At 38.7% G+C, this 5,816-nt stretch overlaps 2 pseudogenes; both read right to left on the reverse strand.

Moving 5' to 3' along the window:
• Positions 1-2,126: 2,126 nt before the first annotated feature.
• On the reverse strand, positions 2,127-3,167 carry LOC145234130 (uncharacterized; annotated as a pseudogene).
• A 190-nt stretch (positions 3,168-3,357) lies between these two features.
• LOC145234131 (zinc finger BED domain-containing protein 5-like) lies at positions 3,358-5,118 on the reverse strand (annotated as a pseudogene).
• Positions 5,119-5,816: the final 698 nt, after the last annotated feature.

Below are 5,816 nucleotides of genomic sequence, written 5' to 3' on the forward strand. Positions count from 1 at the left end.
TTGTCAGATTTCACATAAATAATCAGCAATTGCTGAGCGGATATGACTGTCCACTACAGCATCTGGCTGTGAAGTGGACCCATAGGTTAAAGTAGTTTCTGTATCTCTAGGTACAGGAATTTGGGCCTGTTCACATATATTGTGCATAATACAACATGCTGCAATAACAAATGGGGCTTGTTGAATGTCAACATCCAATTGTCGTTTAAGTATTCGCCACCGAGCCTTAAGCCTGCCAAAAGCATTCTCAACCACAATTCTTACACTGCTATGGTGATAGTTGAATGTTTCTTGTCTTTCTGTGAGGTTAAAACCAGTGTATGGCCTCATTAACCATGGTAACAAAGGGTAAGCAGAATCTCCAACAATCATTAGTGGAATCTGCACATCGTTGATAGTAATGGTGCCCTGTTGATGAAAACCAAAGTTATTGAACTGGCAAAATATGGAGTTATTCTAATGTTCTTACTTTTGGTAAGTTTGCTGCATTATCGTACAAATGTGAAGCACGTAGCACAGATGCATCATGAGCACTGCCAGGCATTTTTACAGAGACATCTCTAAATCTAAAAACACAAATTGAATGCAATGAAATGTAATAGTGCCAAAGTAATGTTTACCTGTACTGATTGTCAACCACTGCTTGTAATACAAGTGATGGAAACCTTTTTCTATTAATATAATCTCTCATTCCATTTTTTGGTGCTTTTACATGTATATGGCATCCATCAATTGCTCCAAAAACCTGAGGAAACCCTGATTTTTGATGATTTTGATTTGCAATTTGCTGTGCTTCATTGGAATCGGGAAGATGAATGAATTCTTTGTGTTTTCTGCACAGGGCCTGGCAAAACCTGGAAATAACAATGAAGTTTAAATAAATGTTATTGTTGCACTTTTTATTCTACAGGTTTACCTGTGTAAGCATCGATGTACAGATGTTTTGTGAATACCAAATGTAACTCCCACAACTCTAAATTCAGCAGCTGAAGCTAGTTTATATATGGCAACTGCAATCCTTTTTTCAAGTGATATTGGTGCTCTAACTGATCTGTCATCTAAAAATTCATATCATTATAGTTTTACCATAATGTTGTTATAATCTGATATACACATTTCTACCAAATATTATGAACATTAATAACCTGGTTTCAAATCTTCACTCAGTAGTGCAACAAGCTGCTCGAAAGTTGATTTTCTTATTCTAAAATGTCTTAACCAATCCGAGTCATCAAAATTTTTTACCACAGTATCCCACCAATCAGTAGATCTTGTTTTTGCATAAAAATAACATTAGTTATTTATAAAAGTGAACATTATGAACGTTACATACCTCTGAAGCATCCAAAACCTTCTCTTCTCAACTGTAGCTGAACTATTAGACTTTTGTGCAACCAACATGCCTGTTGTCTGAAGGCAATGACTTTGGTTATGCAATAAAATAACTAAAACTGATATATGCATTGCAAAAATAGTCAAGAGAGTCAAATCTTCAGTTATTTGATGATTCATGACAAATTTTCTTGCTTTTTGATTTGGTCCGATACTCAGCCAGACAACTTCTGCTCATACCGCGTACGGTGCTTCCCCTACATTTATACGACTGGTTGATCACAAAACGGACATGGAAACGCGAACGGTTTTGCGCCTGTTGGTTGGGGCCGAGTAAATGAACAGGCCATGTTTTCAGGCTATGTGCGCAAGTGGCCATGGAAACGTAGTATAAGATAGCAATGATTCGTAATCCTTTTTTAACGTGGATGCTTAACCATTTTCTTTTAATTTACTTGTTGGCATAGTTAGTTTTTAAATTTACCCGATAGTTCTAAAAGTAACCCCTGTCACAGCGGTTGGTCACAGTGGTCACGCTGTATTTACAGTTTGGCCACAACGGTCACGTGGTATTCATATTCACAGCTTGTCCACAGCGGTCACGCAGTATTTACAGGCTGGTCACAGCGGCCACGCAGTGTTTACAGGTTAGCCACAGCATTTAGAAATTGTGTACAGGCTGGTCACAGCGGCCAAGTGGTATTTATACACCCAAAGCAACGCTTGCATACATGTATTTTTAAGATGCTGATCCTGATACAGCTGGTCAGAATGGAGATGATGACCATGGGTAGTTACACTTTTCTGGTGTTTGCACATGCAACGTCAACCGCATAGGAGACATTGTCATCCTTTTCACCGAGGACAGTGAAGAGTGTTGGAGTATCTGTTGGACTGTTCTTATCCATGTCCACTGGCGGTGATTCCAAAGTGATCTTTTTCCTTCGATTAAGAATCACATTTAGAATGTGGTTGACGAAATGTGTGCTGTACACTTCAGTTGCGAAATGCAGCACGAATGAGTCAACACTTTTACTACAAATATTTAACATGTTATTTTTATTTACCTGTTGAAAACGATGTCCTTAATTATGCGGATGGTTGACTCCCAGCGGTTGCAAAGCAAATCACCTTTTTTTTGTACATGACATTCACTACACACAATGTTCTGGCTTATAATTATTTCTTAATATTATGCAAATTGCAACTTCTAAATACCTCAAAAACAAAAGGCACTGTCAAATCTCTGACAAACTGCTAAGGTCATAATGTACATTTAACAATCTTCCTTTGTTTGACTGTGCAGGATCTTTTGGAATGCCATCATAAAAGTTGGTCTTAAATCTTTATGAATTTTTGACAGCAAACAACCATCTCCACACAGCCTGCAAGACATAAAATACATACATAGAAGTGTGCTGGAGTCTGGCCATACCTCATGAAGAGCATTGGTCTCAGCTGCACAGTCATCGGTCATGAAGACTTTTGGTGAGCATGTGTAGTAAAATCCAAACTCCCCCAGCATGGTTTTGAGCAGTTGAAGGCCTAAAATGATGTGATGATAAGTTGGATGTTGTCTTATGTTTTTGAAAAGTGATGTATGTTTTGTGAAGCACCGTTAGTCTTGCCCTCTGGATACTACAGCTTCTAATGGTAATGCCCCAATGGGATTACCACAAAATACGGTCAATGAAGCATTAGTCTGATCAAGGTTGGCAGTAGAATCCACAAATACATTCTCAGAAAAGATTGTTTCATCATTTTATAAACCTTTCCATGATCGGACTGGCAATGACACTCCTTAGCTGACCAAGATTTTCTGCAGCTTTAGGCATGTGATTGTGGTTACCTGTCACATTTACTATACATCAGGGGTTCCCAACCTTTTTAGGATCTCGTACCACTTGGACGCTCTGTACTGCCATGCGTACCACTTCTTGCAGAACGTCTAACTTAAACGAATCATTTTTATTCAGAAAAAGAATGTTAGCCTACTAAAACAATAGTGAAGCACCACAACCAAATTTAATGAGATTTTTGTTTTTGTTTATTGTTCACCAATTGGTCGATTCGTGGTGTAAATTTGGTAACAGCGCATCGAAAGTCATTTCCGGGCGCATCTAGTCGGTTTCGATTTTTTGACTTAATGTTCATCATAACTGAAAATCCCTGCTCGCATTCCCACGTGGAAGGAAAAATCAGTAGCTGTGGAACAGCATGGGAAGCTAGCGTTGAATACGAAGAAGCCATATCGAGCCAGAAGTTTATTGGAGAACATTCCTTCTGTTTTTTCTTTGCTGACTGATCCTCTTGAATGTCTATTAACTCCTCTTGTTCCCCAGTCCCAACAGGTAAATCGGCTGGGTTAACTGAGAAAGGGTCGGCGATATAGACACAATTTATTACATCTGGAAAATAATGTGACAATTCAGCATTAAATAATGAGAGATGGTGAATGATTTCCTGGGAAAAATTATCACTAATATCCACTTCAAGAGCTGACAGAAACTTAAACATTCCATAGCGCTTGTTTTCAACATTTTTCTTCCATAGTTCCAACTTCCGAACAAAGGCTTTTAGTTGGGAAACAAAGTCAACAACAGTGCAGTTTTTTCCTTGAAATGACATGTTTAAATGGTTGAAAGCTTCGAAAATGTCTGACAGGTATGCCAATCTTGCGATGAATTCCTCGTCCCCTAAATCGTTTTGAAAGTCGTGATCTTTCTCTTTGAAAAATAAAAGTAATTCATCCCTCATTTCAAAAAGACGCTTTGTTGTGTTTCCACGTGAGAGCCAGCGCACTTCTGTGTGATAGAGGAGAGAAGTGTGGTCTGAGCCGAGGTCTTCACAGAGTACCTTCAACAGTCGAGTATTTAAAGCCGACGTTTTAACAAAATTTACAATTTTGACAACCCTGTTCAAGCACATTAACAACTTTGCAGGCAGAACCTTAGCGCAAAGGGCAAACCTATGTATAAAGCAATGAACACTTGTGACGTTTGGTGACACAGCTTTAACATAAGTTTGAAACCCAGACTTTCGGCCAAGCATAGATGGAGCCCCATCTGTCGTGCATGCAACAAGTTTTTCCCAATCCAAATCATTTTTCTTGAAAAAGTCATCCAGAATGTTAAAAATATCTTTTCCCTTTGTTGTAGTGGACACCTCATGGCTCAACAATAATTCAGTTTTTACCACCTTGTGCTGTGCAAATCGAACGTAGACAAGCAATTGACAGCAGTTAGTAACATCTGTAGATTCATCAAGCTGTATCGCAAATCCAAACTTCGAAGCTCTTACTCCTGCAATCACTTGGTCGGCGATATCAACTGACATTTCTTCGATACGACGTTTCATGGTGTTGTTGGAGAGAGAAACATTCTCTAACTTTGCCACCGCCTGCTCTGCAATAACTCGCCTGACCAAGACTTTAGCCGCTGGCAGAACAAGAGATTCTGCAATCGTGTGCGCTTTCATGTTTTTAGCCACTAAGAAAGCGACTTCATAAGATGCCTTTACAATTTCCACACTCTTCTGCTGGATCTGGCCAGTTTTATCCAAACGCTGCCGCTTCACGTTCTCGCCCAATCGCTGGAAGTAGCTCTGATCTCTGTTCATTTTATCAACGTGGTTTGTTTCCAGATGGCGTTTGAGCAGACTGGGTTTCATAGACGCATTGGACAATGTTTTCATGCAGACCACACACTGTGGAAGAACTTCTCCATTGTGCTCAATTTAGATGAAACCATATTTTACGTATGCAGTATCATACTTTCGCTTGGACATTATGATACAAGGTTCAGTAAAGATGTAACAAAAGTAAATACAAAATAGCCAAATCTAGAAATGTGATAGTCTAAAGTTGTTAACAAAATGGTAGTTACAACTTTTTTCAATTTAGTTTCTTGCGCTATTGCTGCTCACGTTTCTGCATTGTCACCTTACCACCACTATCGGTACTTTCATAAAATTAGCCTACTATAAAGCATAAACCACCTCTTCAAATGTAACTGTTATTAAACACTTTTTCGATCTATATTTAGCTTACAACTAGCATTAATCGGCGCTGTTTGTAGCTTAAGCTAGAAAACAGTAGATTATATCTTATCAAGAGCAATCATTTGACATAATTAAGGCCCACTATCCTACAGCGTTGCTTTTCAAAGCAACTGTACTTCTTGTTGACAATTGACATTACAGGTATTTTGAAGATCGTAATACTACGAAACAACAGGAATAGTTACGTAACAATAACAATAGGCATGGAGAAATTTTTTTGTAAACAAAACCAGATAAACAAAACATAAAGTTGTGAATCCAGGTTTTTGTGAAAAAAACGAAATCTACTCGCGTACCACCTGAAAGACCTTCGCGTACCACTAGTGGTACGCGTACCACCGGTTGGGAACCCCTGCTATACATGGATGAGTGCAAACCAACTTATCTGATTTTTTAGTTGACTTGGTGTTAAATTTGCTTTTAAC

Source organism: Phallusia mammillata, chromosome 6 (genome assembly GCF_965637545.1).
Source record: "Phallusia mammillata chromosome 6, kaPhaMamm4.hap1.1, whole genome shotgun sequence".
Taxonomy (NCBI): Eukaryota; Metazoa; Chordata; class Ascidiacea; order Phlebobranchia; family Ascidiidae; genus Phallusia; species Phallusia mammillata.